Source organism: Uranotaenia lowii, chromosome 2, assembly GCF_029784155.1.
Source record: "Uranotaenia lowii strain MFRU-FL chromosome 2, ASM2978415v1, whole genome shotgun sequence".
Classification (NCBI taxonomy): domain Eukaryota; kingdom Metazoa; phylum Arthropoda; class Insecta; order Diptera; family Culicidae; genus Uranotaenia; species Uranotaenia lowii.
Window position 1 is genome coordinate 69,879,617 of NC_073692.1, and position 16,213 is coordinate 69,895,829.

Here is a 16,213-nt window from a genome sequence, read left to right on the forward strand (position 1 = left end):
TGTAACCATATTGTAAAGTAAAAAAATCATTGCCCAACGTGTGTAAAGGGAATCAGAAATTTCGCTGAAACTTAAAACAAGGAAAAAATCAAAAAAGTTAAAAAAAAAATAGAACCAAGTGTGTGTGGCTCAACTTCAGAGAGCGAAAGTTTTACACAGAGTGTGTGGTTTTGCTTTTTTCTTCCTGAAAAAAACCAACCAAACCCAGCAGAATATCACATCCGGCAGTGACAGTATGTGAAAATGAACCAAAAGGATACGACAGCGGCAGCAAAGAAGATACAAGCAGCATCACAGCGTCAACGTCAACAACGACGAGGACCGCAACAGCAGCAGCAGCAGCCTTCGGTTAATGAGTGAAGCAAATACGGTGGAGGAAAGCGCCGTTCATCATACATAGGAGTTTTATAGCAGGTTTTTATGACTTTACTTTTTCGATTCAATCTCTGAGTGGTTGTTGATGTCTGTTAGTTTTTGTTTTCTGGAATGGAATAAGTTATGAAATATTTTAGCAATGATATATTATTTTCACTTTATTCAACATTTATATTTCTGGAATCAAAGTCATATATCTATAACTCAAATAATCTCGTACTCAAAAAATTGCAAAGAAAATTAAACATTTATGACTTACTCCGATAGTCATAAAAATATAGAACTTAAAAGAGGTTTACAAGGTTTTGCAAAATCAGATTATGCTTCGAAATCACAATATGTTTCGAATTTGGAACATAGTTTTGTATTCATGTATGAATTTTAAATCAGAATTTTATGTTTTTGGAAAATAAATATTAAATCGCAGATACAAATCATAGAACAAATTGAATCATATCTGGCATTAAAATTAATATTTTCTAACTTAATTCTTTCAATATCAATTATCAATTATCAATATCAATTATCAAGCAGATTTATAATCAAAATAGTTTAAATCTCATAATCTATAGAGAAATAATTGTACCAATAGAGAACCAAAATTTTGAATAATTTTTATAACATAGGAGTCTGGTACAAGATTCAAGTTCCTGATTGTTGACTTCACTTGTAATTAAAATTAATTTGATTTAAATAAAATTTAAAAATCCACAAACACATCCCAAGTAGATTTTTTTGGCAAAATTAAAGCAAATTTTGCTATCTCGCTCTGAGAGTCAAATTTGCTCTCCTTTTGCTTGACTTTAGGTGGTACACAGCCAAAATTAAAGCACAAATTTTCATACTTGGTTAGGAAAGTGATAGCAAATTTTGCTAAAACTGAGACTTTAAACACACCACGTTTTTCGAGAGATTGGAGAGCATAATAATGCCTATACTGCCCCTACTCGCATAACAGTCCCATATGAATTTTCGTCATTTTTCATCTTACCTGACAGATCGTCATTTTGAACATAGGGCTTCAATATAAAACAATAAAAAAAGAGATTTTGTTCTAGAAATTTCGAAAAAAATATCAACTTGTGGCTGTCCCATATGAAATATACCCGCATAACAGTCCCATATGTGGAATACCACGGATTTGGTAACTTTTCAATGCTTCTTTCGGCGAAATAGTCTTTGATTTATTGCTTTGAATCAATTAAAACAGATTTAAACTCACTTGATGTCGAATTATGTACACTAGTTCTCGAAGGCAGGCCAGTAAGAAGGAAGGAATGTCTTCCTGAGCAAAAAACTAACAGATGCAATCAAAACCGTAAAAATATTCAACTTACAATGTAGAATTCACGGTATTTTTCCAAAAGTATGTTTCTTTTTCTGATAACTGCATTTAGAAGTTCAAAAATGATCAAATTTGAGTCTTAGAAAGTACCTGGGTTAGCAAAACATATTCTGTATGGGACTGTTATGCGAGTAGATTTGAAAAAGGTCTCAAATATGCTCGCATAACAGTCCCATAACGAATAAAATGGTGCTCCCGACGTTACCGATGGCCCGATTTCTAAAATTTCAGATCTTACGATTAATTATGACAACCTAGAACACATTCCATCAAACGATTTTCGTTTATGCTGAAAGTTGTGGTCATAATTAAAGAATATATTCCAAAACAGAAAAAGCTGATTTTCTCGCTTGCGTGTTTTTGCATATGGGACTGTTATGAAAGTAGGGGCAGTATAGAAGGCATCAGATATTTTTCACTAACAGCAAAATTTGACGCCGTTATACTCTTAAATCTTTTGAAAATTGAAGTGTGTCAAAAGAAAGTATTTTCAAGTGATGTTTTTCTAATTGTTATATCGGTCTCAAATTCTGTAATCGGTCTAAAACTTGTCATCTATTTCAAATCAAATTAGTGTCCTCCAAATTGATAATTTTGTACTTCAAACTTCCTGCCAAGAGCAAATTGGACAATATGATCAATAACTTGAAAACAGATTTTCAAGGTTTTTCAGTAGGCAATGCGAAGATCTTGGATTTTTTTTTCTAAGGATAAACCGGGTTTGTTTTTCTGTTCTCATCTATATCTAAATAAAGGCGAAATAAATGTGAGGTCTCGATTTTTGATGTCGGAATAAATTCTATACCAACTTATGTGACTGGTTTGCTGTTGAGTGTTGGTACATAATTTGGTATAAAATTGCTAACAAAGCAATTTTAGGCGGCAAAAAGTCAAAAACTGAACTTTATCGGATCGCTTTTATATTTTTACTAGTTAATAACTTTATATTTAACAAAGATATTCCCAGTTTTTCAACTCATTATCTTGAAAACTGAACGCACCACAGACATCAGACTTTGAAAAATTGAAAAATTTATATGATGAAGAAAAAATTTTAAATCACATATATTTCTATGGAAAACATTTTTTTCTCAAACTTAAAGTACACCATATGAAAGCTTATATTAAAAGCTTTCATTTGAACCATTCAAAATTTTTACACACTTAATTGATCTATAATAAAAATGAGTAAATAATTATTTTTTCCAAAAGTCTAAAACTTTAAAGCCTTGCCAAAAAAATCCCCGCATTTCTCCATACTCTTTTCACTATCAAGATCTATTTTAAAGTCCTAAAAATACAATGAAAGAGATTCCAGGCACCTTAAATCACCGTTTTTTGAGTTATAGTCAAATAAATCTGAAAATATCATGCAAATGGGTGATTTTTACCCATTAATGAGTATAATTTCAACAAAGTTGATGTTGGTTTGTCAAAAAAAAAATGTTACTCATGATTGATCAATCGTTTCACAAATTTTTCTCTTGAGTTTCATGAAATGTCTTGATGTTATTTATCATTTAATGATCAATTAGTCCAAAACCCGGTTTTCTAAACAAAAAAAAAGGGTAAAAAACAACACCAAGCATCGTACTTTAAAAGTTATTTATAAAAAAATTATGTTAGAATTTATTTTAAGTTAGTTAAAATAGTAATTTTCAAACATAATTTTCAAAAATAACAAAACACCGAATCATACTTTTTGCCGTCTCATTGTATGGAACTGCTCCATAGTGCAAAGTAAGGCCTTTATGTTTCCTAATTTTGCTAACGTAAAATAGTCAACAGCATGCTCTCAGTTTGCTGTCGAAACCTCATGTTGGTCTCAATTTGCTATCGATTTGGGCATCAAAGTCTGCTCGGGGTAGGTTTGAAATTTTATGCTTGTTTTTCCAGTATTTGTTGAATCTAAGAACCAATAGCAGTTGTTCAGTATTAGTGAATTCAAATGAACAAAAAGCAAATGGATTCATTGAAAATTAAAATATATGTAGAGAAATGAATCCAACTTAGATGAAATTTCAGGGACTAGATAAGAGAAAATCGATGTTGAAAAACATGCGAAAAAAATTCGCCTTGTCTCCCGGTGAGACTTGAACCCACATCTTGCGCCTCTCCGGGGCCCATGTATTAACATTCTACTACAGGAGACCAACCTGGCGTATGAATATTATACTGGTTGAGTGTCGATGTCTATCGGAATGAAGGGAATAGTTCTCCCATGTGATCATAATCATTTTTCTTGGTCTATTTCTATTCCCATCATTTCATCTTACGGTAGTTGGAATCAAGTTTGGAAATTTTTTTCGCATGTTTTTCAACATCGATTTTCTCTTATCTAGTCCCTGAAATTTCATCTAAGTTAGATTCATTTCTCTACAAAAAAAAAAAGTTTCGCTGACTGAATGTTTGAGTCAAGACCCATCTCTGGGTCGCAATTTAAAAATTAAAATATATGTCAGTCGGCATTTGGAAAAAAGATACACTGAATACAGACGGAAAATATCGAGAATTTAAATGTAAAATGACTATATAAAAATCTGTTTATGCACCGTTTTTCAAAAATTCATAGCATGAAGATGAAACTCTTGTTTCATTATATAAAATATTTTCATTCAAGTTGTAGTATTTCATAAGTCATTCAGATAGGTTTAAATTTCAAAGTACTGTTTAATGGCCTAGAATTCAAAACTTACACCGAATTACACTTATAGAAAAGTCACAGCAGAGCTAAGTTATATCATTCTGATCAATTTTGGTTTCAGGAGACCTAAGTTGATTAAGTTTATGGGATTAAGGAATTCAAGAGGCTTAAAATCCCAAATCTGACAACAAAACAAACTTTGATGATTAAGAATTTCGCTAATCAAGTCAAATTGTTACACCTAACCTTTCTTCTGGGATAATATCTATATTATCCGAAGTGTACAAGTGTACATTCTCGACATGATATCTTAGGAATACATAACAAACTTGAAATTTTCAGACTATTCATAGAACGCCCAGCTCTTCAAAATCTCATATTCAGTTTTTGAAAAGTCATCGGATGTCCCCAGTAAAAAAAACTTGTTTTTCTGATTAGAGCCATCATGAACTAGACTACTGAGTAGAGCTCAAATTAACTGGTGGTATAAGTAGTATTTCATGAACATGAGGATTTCCAGAATAAAATAGTTCTTTTCATTAACTATTTTCTTAAAGCAAAGGTTTAAATAACTCGCGGTCTTCAAGCGCAATTATTATTGATTTAATAAAAAGGATGGATAAGTTTAATATTTCAATAATAATCGATGGTTTTGCTCAAAAATCAATAATTTTTAAATGGATTTTATCCTATTTAAAAAATATTTTTGAATTTTTAACCTGGACCCGATTAAAACTATGTTATAACATATTTAAATTCATCGCTTCTAGACTAGACAAAATAAGCTCTGAATTTCTGTTTGTTGAAATATCACAAAAGGTGGATTTCGAAAAACTTTGTTATCAAATATTTATCATTAAATTGTCAAAAATATGCCATGGAACCTTCAGGAATCCTTCATGACATTTCTGAAAATCAACAAGAAATGGTTATGAAATGCTCATGTAACGGCTATGAAATAGACATAAATTTGTGATAAAATTTGGATTTAATTATAAAAAAATGTTTGTTTTTATGAAATCATCAATAATTGCCAAAATATGTTATAAATTTGTCGCGATCGCGAGCCAGGGTTTTTATTTTAATAATTCGATCATACACAGCTCTCTTTTTTATTTCCTCACCTCAAATAACAACATGAGTTATGAAATAAAAGTTTTGGGTTAACTTATAAACTTTTCATATTTTTTTTTCAAATCGGATTTGGTCACACACGATTCCCTACCATTTTTAAAAATAACCTTAAAAATGCACCTATTGTAAAATCAAAAATTGAAAAAAAAACATGAAAATAAAGAATGATGAGGAAGTTTTACGCCCACTGGAGAAGGACCTCAAGAGGAGGTACACTCCCGCGGGCTTTTCCCTGCTCATCAATAGAAAAACAAACTTTTAAAACAGTCAGAACTCAGAGAAAATAATTTATTGAAAATTATAAAAAAGGCCTATAGATCCGCTAGAAATTAACAAAGCCATACCAATTATTTTTTCAATTTATTTTTTTGTAATAAAATAGTTATGAAGCAAACAAAAAGGACTCAGAATACCCCACTCTCCCCTAATAAAAAAATTACACCACAAATAATATGGCAAATTTCGAGAATTGAAACTAAAATTTACAAAAAAAAAGCAGTTTACGCATGGTATTTAAACAAAAACAAAACTTATAGAAAAATATTTTGAAAAATAAATCATCCATAATGCATTAACATGTTGAATTTTTGTAAATTTGCAAATATAAATTCAATAAGTATAAATTTAATGGTCCAGAATTTAAAGCATTCTTGAGCTTCTGAAATATACCATTATTTTTTATAAATTACCAGCTCACCCGGTTTGCTTTCCTACACCTTCTAGAAGTAAAGGAAATTTACAAAAATCATTTATAATTAAAATTATTTTTGAAGTCATCATTTGAAATCAATTTCAAGCTTTAAAAAATTAGAACTGAAGCTGGAGTTTTGAATAGCGATAGTCCAGTCCAGTTCAGTCGAAAATTGTTAAGAAACAATCTCAAATCCCAAAAATTTGGTGTAAAAATAATTCTACCAGGAAATTTAAGATTTTTAAGGAAAATAAATAATGATTTTTTATCTAGGAAATGATAAAATAATCAACACCTGCACAGCTACACTTTTGAACAAGCTTTGAGACCGAAGACTCCGAGTTTCTAGGCTAATGCATTACCGACTATACTTTTCATGCAACTGCTCTGAAGTTATTTAAAAAATGTGATCATGATGTTATCTTGAAATCATCTATCTAAAGGGTGATACGGTCAAAATTTGGTCAAGGGAAAACGCGTGTAAATCGGTGAAATCCTTTATTTAAAATATCAAATTAAATTTCTTTTTCAAGTTTAATTAGTATAAAATTAGGCTTTTGATTTTCCAAATCCGAATGGCCGGCACTAGTTTACAAAATTTTAAAAAAATCGTGAACTTGATTAACTGACCAACATTTTTAATGTAAAATCGGGCGCTGAATCCGAAAATGAAATTCAAAAAAATCTCAGTAGAACCGTTTTTGAGTTATGCTCCAAATATAAAATTTCGAAAAAATTAAAAAAGTTCTTGTACTTAGATTAAAATATCTCGGACGGAATAACAGTAATTTGAAATCCTTCTTTTGCATATTGAAGGTGAATAAATTTTCTATCGATCATCTGAACACTGTTTTTGCGTTTGACCAACAGTATTGCTGATATTAGTGACTTTATGAGAAAAAAAATTATAAAAAACGCATTTTTTTAGAGAAAATTTTCTTTCAACGAAAGTTTTAGACTCGATGGTAGCATTTAAAAAATCTGATTTTCTTTTGCGCTTGAATGTCAATTGAAAACAAAGATTTCAAGTGGTTATTTATCAAAATCGGTTGAAAATTGAGGAAGTTATGGCTACTTTACCATAATTGAAATTTTTGGAGTTTTTAATAATTTAACGAACCGCAGTACACTTATCATAGTATAGGAAGAATGAAACAAGATCAATCTCACTCGCTCCAAGTCAAAATCATTTATTAGCTTACCAGAAGGTCACATGCCAAGTTCCAGGAAGATCTGACCTTAGGGAGGGGTTGCTTAAGTCTCAAACGTGAATAAAATTTTGAGGGATTTTGGCCGGAAGGAACGAAAAATACTGGTTTTGCATCAATAATTTTTTTCATCACTAGCTGATTGTTTTTTATGGTTGATTTTCTTAAAGCCTAAGTTGAGACAAATATTTCACCCGAAGACTGTAACTCGATTGGATTTGAAACAGAAAAGTTATTGCGGTTTAAAGATTGTATTCTGGTCGAAAATTGTCGTGTAAAACGCAATGCGTAAAAAGTACTCATTGCGTGTTGGACAAAATTTGCGGCCTTCGAACCGCAATAACTTTTCTGTTTCAAATCCAATCGAGTTACAGTCTTCGGGTGAAATATTTGTCTCAACGTAGGCTTTAAGAAAATCAACCATAAAAAACAATCACCTCGTGATGAAACAAGTTATTGATGAAAAACCAGTATTTTTCGTTCCTTCCGGCCAAAATCCCTCAAAATTTTATTCACGTTTGAGACTCAAGCAACCCCTCCCTATGGTCAGATCTTCCTGAAACTTTGCATGTGACCTTCTGGTAAGCTAATAAATAATTTTGACTGGAGCGAGTGAGATTTATAATGTTTCATTTTTCCTATACTATGATAAGTGTACTGCGGTTCGTCAAATTATTAAAAACTCCAAAAATTTCAGTTATGGTAAAGTGGCCATAACTTCTTCAATTTTCAACCGATTTTGATAAATAACCACTTGAAATCTTTGTTTTTAATTGACATTCAAGCACAAAAGAAAATCAGATTTTTAAATGCTATCATCGAGTCTAAAACTTTCGTTGAAGCAAAATTTTCTCTAAAAAAATACGTTTTTTATAATTTTTTTTCTCATAAAGTCACTAATATCAACAATACTGTTGGTCAAACGCAAAAACAGTGTTCAGATGATCGATAGAAAATTTATTCACCTTCAATATGCAAAAGAAGGATTTCAAATTACTGTTATTCCGTCCAAGATATTTTAGTCTAAGTACAAGAACTTTTTTAATTTTTTCGAAATTTCATATTTGGAGCATAACTCAAAAACGGTTCTACTGAGATTTTTTTGATTTTCATTTTCGGATTCAGCGCCCGATTTCACATTGGAAATGACCTTCGGTTTACTGAGTTCAAAAATGCTGTAAACTAGTGCCGGCCCTTACGCTTAACTCCTGCCATCAGATTTCGTACAGCCACCTTGTCCACCTTCTTCGCCGCGGAAAGCCAGTTTGCCTTAAACTGCTGCTCGTCCTTAGCAGTCTTTCTGGTCTTCTTTAAGTTCCGCTTGACAAAAGCCCAGTATTTCTCAATTGGGCGGAGCTCTGGCGTGTTGGGAGGGTTCTTGTCCTTGGGAATCACCTGCACGTTGTTGGCGGCGTGCCACTCCATGGCCTTTTTACCGTAATGGCAAGATGCCAAATCCGGCCAAAACAGTACGGAACAACCGTGTTTCTTCAGGAAAGGCAGCATACGTTTATTCAAACACTCTTTCACGTAAATTTCTTGGTTTATAGTCCCGGAAGCTATGAAAATGCTGCTTTTCAAGCCACAGGTACAGATGGCTTGCCAAACCAGATATATCTTCGCGAACTTTGACAGTTTCATGGCTTGAAAATATCTGCTACCTTTCCCCTTCCTTTTGCCGTATAAAACTCCTGTCCCGGAAGCTGCTTGTAGTCGGCTTTGACGTAGGTTTCGTCGTCCATTATCACACAGTCAGACTTCGTCAGCATCGTCGTGTACAGCCTCCGGGATCGCGCTTTGGACGTTGTATTTTGTTTATCATCGTGATTTGGAGTCACTACCTTCTTGTAAGTCGATAGTCCGGCTCGTTTTTTGGCTCGATGCACGGTTGTTGACAATACACCCAACTTATTTGCGGCATCTCGGAGAGAGAGGTCAGGGTTTCGCTTGAAACTACCGGCAACTCTCTTTGTCGTCTCAGCGGCTTCCGGTTTTCGATTTCCCCCCGATCCAGACTTCCTGGCTGTCGACAAACGTTCCCCAAATACTTTAATTACATTTTTAACGGTTGATTCGGCAACTTCTAACGATTTTGCCAGCTTTGCGTGCGAGTAGCTCGGATTTTCACGCTGCGCGAGCAAAATTTTGATAGGCTGCTCTTCTTCCTTGGACGGCATTTTTACAACTGAAGAGTGATTTCCAAAATCAAAATAGGAGCAACTTTCTAAACACGCAGACCTTCAAAATGAGGGGTGTTCAGGTTTTTTAATTGCAGAATTGAAAGAAATACGTCAAGTTGATATTGAACAAATTTTGACCGTATCACCCTTTATTGCTTAAAAGTTATGTATAAATTTATCATAAAGTTTCAGCAATTGTTGATTAGAAATTATTTATGAGCAATGAAAGTCAACAGTCACTCTTCACTCGACTGAAATGTTCTGGGCCTAACTGAATATTGGCATGAAATGATCAATACATTGTTGTAAAGTTTTTTAATTTAATTTGTAAGGAAAAAGAAATTTTTTTTCATTGTCACAGAATCTAACAGAAAAAGCTCATGAAATCAAAAGAAAGTTCATAAAAAGGTGGCAAAGGTTTTTTTTAATATAACGGTGTTATTTGTTATCTGTCTAGTTAAACTTTCACTAAATTTTCACGAAAACGTCATAAAATCTTCCTGGAGTTTACCTTAAATTAAACTGTGAAATTGGTAGCAAAAATTGTTTTGAACATGTCATTGTCAGAAATTCACATGAAAATCTCTTTGAATTGTCATAAAATTAAACTAAGTAATCAATACAATTTTAACCACTTTATGTGTTCATTTTTTGTAATTGGGACTAAAGTCTGCTTCATTTAATATTGGAACACAAACAATTGCGTGTAGTTCAGTCATTTATTAACGAATTCATAATTTGTTTTTCATACAAATGTAGCATTTTCTTTACTCTTTCATAAAAAAAAACTAAAAAAATTATTCATTGCTGTTTCGAAGAAATTCTCGTACTTTTCCCGTAATACGGCACATTAGGCGGCGCACACCCTTTTCGTCCACCGTTTTGGCGATTTGATTCCACCAGTTCTTCATTTGAGTCATGTTCCTAACAAGTTTTCCCTTTGCCTTAAGCCTCCGCTTCGTGATTGCCCAGTATTTCTCTAACGGCCGGAACTGGGGGCAGTTTGGGGGGTTGAGGTCCTTCGGTATTACGCTGACCCCGTTCGTTGCGTACCATTCCATAACCGTTTTGCTGTAATGGCAGCTTGCGAGGTCCGGCCAAAACATTACTGGACGGTCGTGGGCACGAATAAACGGCAGAATCCGTTTCTGTAGGCACTCTTTTTTGTAGACTTCTGATGTCATTGTCTTGTCAGTGAGAAAGACTTTGGTTTTCTGTCCACAACTGCATATCCCCTGCCAAATCATGTACTTGCGGGCGAATTTATCCGCAAACACGACCTTAAATTTTGCAGGTAGATCCCCCCGAGCCGTCGCCAAATAAAATTTTTGACCTGGGATTTGCCCAAAGTCCGCCTTCACGTAGGTCTCATCGTCCATCAGAATACATCCGTCGAACTTGGTCAGCACTTGGTCGTACAGCTTTCGAGCACGAATTCTGGCCACATTGTTCTGCTTCAGCGTCCGATTTGGCTGTTTGCTGGCTCGGAATGACCTTATTCCTTCCCGGAGACGAATTCGTCGCACCGTACTGTGAGCGGCCTGGAACTTATTGGCCAAATCGCGTTCTGAAAGATTGGGATTCCTCTTGGCGGCCTTGATGACTTTCCCACGCAGTTTCCGGTCGACAGTTCCACTCCGACGCTTCGAATGCGGCTTCCGAGCCGTCGTCAATGTTTCCTTGTACTGCTTGATAACACGCCATACGGTATTTCTGGGCATTTTAAGCTGTTTAGCTAGCTTCGATGCCGACAACAATGGATTTTCAAGAAAACTGTGCACAATTTGATCTCTCCGTTCGGCTTCCATGGCGGTTGTTTACAAAATGCTATCGTTTGGTGTTATGACATAAATACATGGTGAAAGGTAATGAATTTCCCGACACGTGGGTGAAAAAAGTTTCCAAATCCGTCCACTAGGAGCGCCACAATGAGCAAAAGAATTTGTTCCAATATTAAATGAAGCAGACTTTAATAAATAGCTAATAACAATAAAACAATATAAATCATTTTGTACTGGCAATGTTAGGCTGAAGACTGGTTCAAATTTCAATAACTATCACGCAATCAGTGGTAGCCCAAGTTAGATATCTATATTAGGGTGGCAATGGATGCAAGGGAAAAATTTCATGATCGAATTTTGTAAATTTTGTAAATATATAGATTTTGTGGCCAATTTACAAAAAAACTGACAGGGCAAATTTCAGCTCTCTCGATTTTCAATTAGTGCACCTTTTTACCCTTAAATATCACCAAGGGAGATAAAGACATTCGGAAAATTGCAATTTTAATTTTGATGCCAAATGACTTTAAAATGCATAAATGGTCGAAATCTGGATTTATTTCGAAAAAAATTATTTGTCAAAAATCTCCAAAGGGGGGACTAAATCGGTTTTCCTCAAAACGATTAGTCCCAGAAAGTCGATTTTCGGCTAATATTTTCTCTCATTATAACACCAGATCTCGACTTTTCATGCGAATTTATATTTTCCGGATATCCTTTGGTGCCCCCCATAAATACGTTTTTTTTAAGTCGATTTTAGACAAACATTTTTTTCGATATTACACCAGATTTTGAATTTTTACGCATTTTAAGTCGTGTGAATTTCGAGGTTTAAAAAACCGAAACTTTCAGAACTTGGAAGCAATTCTAAATCAAGTCCAATTGAACTGAAATTTGGCACAAGTCAGTTTCTTTGGGCCGATCTACAAAAAAATCTACAGAAATTCGACATGACCCATTGGACTGACACCCTAATGTGTATGCATTGGTACAACATCAAACGAAACGATTGATCTCTAGACAGGTTATGGGCACCAAAAGTTTGTCCAAACATAAAGTGATCCATCGATTCTTGAACCGCTTTTGTTGCGTAAACTTTGGCGTCAAAACATTGCTCACGGAAGTCACTCACTAAACCAGAAGAGTCCCCCAGCTAGGCGGGAGTGGACTCCAGGTCATGGCCTCTCGTGGAAATCAATTGCGGATACCTGGCTTGCGTGTTCGATGGTGGCGAAACTCACATCAACAAAATCACCTCCACCCGCAATCTGGCGTGTTTATTCGAGCTGTGTGTGGTCTCCAATAACGTGACCAGGCGGGCTAATGGGCGCATTTGATTGCCCTCGCCCCCAACTTTTTCTTTTTTTTCTTGTTTTTGTCGTGACTACCGTTTTGTATTCTCGATGTCCTATGATTTATTAACCGTCAATTGTTACGGGTGGAGCGCGGGCGGTTTGTTGCTTGCTGTATATAAGCTCGGTTTCCTAAATATTTCTGGGAAAGAAGGTCAATTTACTCGGAAATATACACGCAATCCATTGAGTCGGCAAACAAGGAGGATAAATATTAGAAAGGTGGGCTTTTTTTTGAAAATGTGATTTAGAAAATCTTGGCGGAGTAACGCCAAACGATTCAAAATCAAATCTTAAAATTTTGGACTTATTAGTTTACTACCTACCTAGATTTTATAACAAGCCATCATTATAGCCTAGTATAATAAAATTTAGAGGAAATATTTGACGATAGAAATATCTTTTTTTTCCAATCGATTAGGAAAACATATTATCCAAAGATAAGAACTTCAAATGATATGGCTTAGTTTTCTTGATCAAATGCCTCTCTCTTAAGTTACGAAACGAACTTCAATCCGAAAATAAAACTTTAATCGAGAAAAGTAATTAAGCAACCTCACTCATTGAGCCAAGCACCCTTGATTAAAATAAAAATGAAAAATCATTCAGGAAGGGGTTAAAGTAGCTCTCAGAAAAACTTAAATTTCTCTTCACCCTGCTGTCAATATCCTCTTATTCCACATATCCGCCATTATTACCCATCACTCGATGAGCTTTTGATGTAATGCTAATTAAATTTTAATCATACTACTCGGGACAAATTAGTCCTTATCTACGTAGTTAATTGGCAAATGGTACGTGAGTGAGCACACACATACACAGACGGTAGACCTGGGCAAACAATAACAGGCACTTACTCGCACACACATACACTCTCTGGAACATGGCTGGTTGAGTCGAGCCAATCTTTGATATGCCAGGCAGGATTAAGGGACCGAAGGAAATGTGAAACCCTGCCAAGTCTTTGACCCTGGACTGAACGTCCGCTCCAGGACTGGGAAATATCGATTGGCTTGGGGAGTTTTCGAGGATTTGTTTCTGTTTGAAAGTGAAACTTCTTTCACTTTGAATTTTTATCAAATTGTGCTAGTTGGTGATAAATTTACAATCATTATCTTTAATTTCACTAAGTGGAAAGTTAACAGCTTTTTTGGCAAAAATGACAAAAATGACAAAAATGGCAGAAATGACAAAAATGACAAAAATGACAACAATGACAAAAATGACAAAAATGACAAAAATGACAAAAATGACAAAAATGACAAAAATGACAAAAATGACAAAAATGACAAAAATGACAAAAATGACAAAAATGACAAAAATGACAAAAATGACAAAAATGACAAAAATGACAAAAATGACAAAAATGACAAAAATGACAAAAATGACAAAAATGACAAAAATGACAAAAATGACAAAAATGACAAAAATGACAAAAATGACAAAAATGACAAAAATGACAAAAATGACAAAAATGACAAAAATGACAAAAATGACAAAAATGACAAAAATGACAAAAATGACAAAAATGACAAAAATGACAAAAATGACAAAAATGACAAAAATGACAAAAATGACAAAAATGACAAAAATGACAAAAATGACAAAAATGACAAAAATGACAAAAATGACAAAAATGACAAAAATGACAAAAATGACAAAAATGACAAAAATGACAAAAATGACAAAAATGACAAAAATGACAAAAATGACAAAAATGACAAAAATGACAAAAATGACAAAAATGACAAAAATGACAAAAATGACAAAAATGACAAAAATGACAAAAATGACAAAAATGACAAAAATGACAAAAATGACAAAAATGACAAAAATGACAAAAATGACAAAAATGACAAAAATGACAAAAATGACAAAAATGACAAAAATGACAAAAATGACAAAAATGACAAAAATGACAAAAATGAAAAAAATGACAAAAATGACAAAAATGACAAAAATGACAAAAATGACAAAAACGACAAAAATGACAAAAATGACATAAATGACAAAAATGGCAAAAATGACAAAAATGACAAAAATGACAAAAATGACAAAAATGACAAAAATGACAAAAATGACAAAAAATAACAAAAATGACATTATTCCCAAAAATGACCAAAATGGCCAAAATGACAAAAATGAGAAAAACGACAAAAATGACAAAAATGAAAAAATGGCAAATTTATCATAAAGACAGGTGTACGCTTTTTGTTAATGATATTTTTAAAATTCTCCTCAAAATTTTAAAATTTCTTCTGCAAATTGAGTTGAATATAAGTTATGTTGATATTTTCTCAGTACTCGTTAACGTTTGAAGAAATTTTAACACATTCAAGCCTTAGAATGTGAAAAGGAATGACCTGAATTTTGTGTTAACAGCTTATTAAGTAAGGGGCAATCCTCTGTAATTTGTTTCAAAATATAAGAAATTTCATTTTTTCCCTTTCCATCTCATCAAATGAATACACTTTCATAGATGTCCAGCTATTTCGAGTCCAAACGTTCTCATCACTAGATTTCCTCACCAGATACTCCTCTAGAAGCATTAATTACCAATTTCGAAACTCACACTTCATCCATATCGTCGAATAATAAATAATTCGTAGCGACGAACCATTAATCACCCCGGAAATCCGACATGGCTTATCAAATACGGCGTAACTTTTGGTAGAATTGTGATTCATTACTCGTTATTACCGAGCTTTCGCTCCCGTATTTTCTAGCACACGAAAACGCCCACCCACCCACAGTCGACAAACCCGCCTGAAGCTTTGCATTCTAATCAAACAATAATTTTTGTCCAAGCCTATAGCGCGGCACAGCAAAATCCGCAAATTATCCAACTCTAAATATCGCTTTCGAATGTAGTGGAGTGGAAATATTGTACGGCGCACATATGTCTCTCGAGCGGTTCGTAAATAAAACCGAGGGGTCGAAAATGAAATTTTCCAGGGATTTTTTTCTCCATTTCCAATGTCAGATTTATAATCATAAATCAACAAAATTACTATCGGATATTAAAATGATAGCAATTTTCCGCCTGGCTTAAAACCATTCAGTGTGGTTTCGGTCTTAGCAATGTCTATATGTTTGGGGAACAACTATCGGTGCGCCCCTCGTCATACCACAACATCGACCGGCAGGCATTCATTCGGTGATCTCGCTTCGGTGGTTTGGCAAGCGTCAGATTTTTCTGGTCGTTTGAGCGTAAACAATAGAAACGGAGGAACAGAGATTCTGGGTTGGGGTTTGCACAGTCAATTTGATTTTAGCCTAGGGGACAAATCATCCTAGAAGAAATACGATCAATTAGAAGTCTCCCAACTACTGGGTCTTCGTAATCCAAGCAATTCCAATCGGAATAATATTCTTATTAAACATTTTTTTCTTTAAATAGCTTAGAAAGAAATGAATTAAATATTTTTTGAAATTTAATTTTTCTTTTTTTAACCTATGATTGCTGCCCTGTACTTCACCAAACGCAGTAAAAAGTCCTTTAT

At 33.9% G+C, this 16,213-nt stretch overlaps 1 protein-coding gene across 1 annotated transcript in view; it reads left to right on the top strand.

Annotated features, from left to right (window-relative positions):
* Positions 1–287: 287 nt before the first annotated feature.
* Positions 288–16,213, top strand: part of LOC129741536 (serine-rich adhesin for platelets-like) — a 495,158-nt gene continuing 479,232 nt past the window's right edge. Inside the window, exon 1 of the mRNA XM_055733276.1 lies at positions 288–414. The gene's annotated coding sequence lies outside the window, so the exon portion shown is untranslated. The remainder of the gene's footprint in view (positions 415–16,213) is intronic.